The following is a 1,265-nucleotide window of genomic DNA, read 5'->3' as shown; positions in this document are numbered from 1 at the left end:
TTCCCAAATCCCCAATGGCATGTTCTTTATAAAGTGAATTTTCTAAATGTTTAATTTTTTGATTTATAAATGTAAAATTTTCAGTTTCATATTTATTTTCTCCCAGTATGATCACAAAATATGTCAACATATTTACCTGTTAAATTTAAGTTCTGTAATTTGAATCTGCTGCACACCAAGAATTCAGTATGATTAGGGTTTTGCCTTTTAAGTAACTATAGTGTGAACACTCTGTTGGATTTGCTCATCACCCAGCTGGTGGATATAGGATGAACTCCCTTATCAAAGTGTGTCAACTCTAGGGGACCCCTCTGCTCCTCATGCCTGGGTCCCCTGCTGATCCACTGGACTCACCCTGCTCTCCTGTGCCTTAGGGTCTGGGAACCACCCTGAACACCAGTATTTCCCATCAGTCTCTTGATGGTCTGTTCAACTTGCCTCTACTCTTTAGTGGTCAGCAAACATTCTTCACCCACATAGATCATAGAGCATGTGGGAAGAAATGTTAAAAACAGTACAACAACTTGATCCAAGTAAGAGAGTAACAAAGTATGCCTGTGGATGCCATGTAGTGCCCTAGGGTGCCTCAGCACACAGTTTGGGAATCAATTCATTAGGATTCTTTGATTGTAACTGACAGCAACCGAAATGACTAGAAGTCAGAAAGGGAATAGGATGGTTATTTTAAGGGTACAGGTAGAGGGAGGTTATCGGAGCCTGTGGACAGACAGAAGGAGTCTGGCACCCAGGACTGCAGAGCCATCAATACTCTGGCCTCATTTCTGTTTCTCTAGTCCACATTGTATAGTCTGGCTGCCCCAGCTTTACTGTTGTAAATCTTAACTTACCACGTGGAGAAACTGTCTTGATTCCAAATTTCCAGAAATGAGACTGAGCCAGGTTGGGTCTACTCCTGGCCAAATAAACTCTAGCAAAGAGGAATGGTGTTTTTGAGTATAAATGTGGGTGGGGTATATTATTGTTAAGTACCCCCCAAAAGTGCTGATGGAGTGATACAAGTCTCAAAACAGATAGCAGCCGAAACCGGTTTGGCTCAATGGATAGAGCGTCGGCCTGCGGACTGAAGGGTCCCAGGTTCGATTCTGGTCAAGGGCATGTGCCTTGGTTGCGGGCACATCCCCGGTGGGAGATGTGCAGGAGGCAGCTGATCGATGTTTCTCTCTCTCTCATCGATGTTTCTGACTATCTCTCTCCCTTCCTCTCTGTAAAAAATCAATAAAATATATTAAAAAGAAAACAGATAG

The sequence above is a fragment of the Myotis nattereri genome, assembly GCF_964212035.1.
Source record: "Myotis nattereri genome assembly, chromosome: 2".
NCBI lineage: Eukaryota > Metazoa > Chordata > Mammalia > Chiroptera > Vespertilionidae > Myotis > Myotis nattereri.
Note: the sequence above shows the minus strand (reverse complement) of the source record.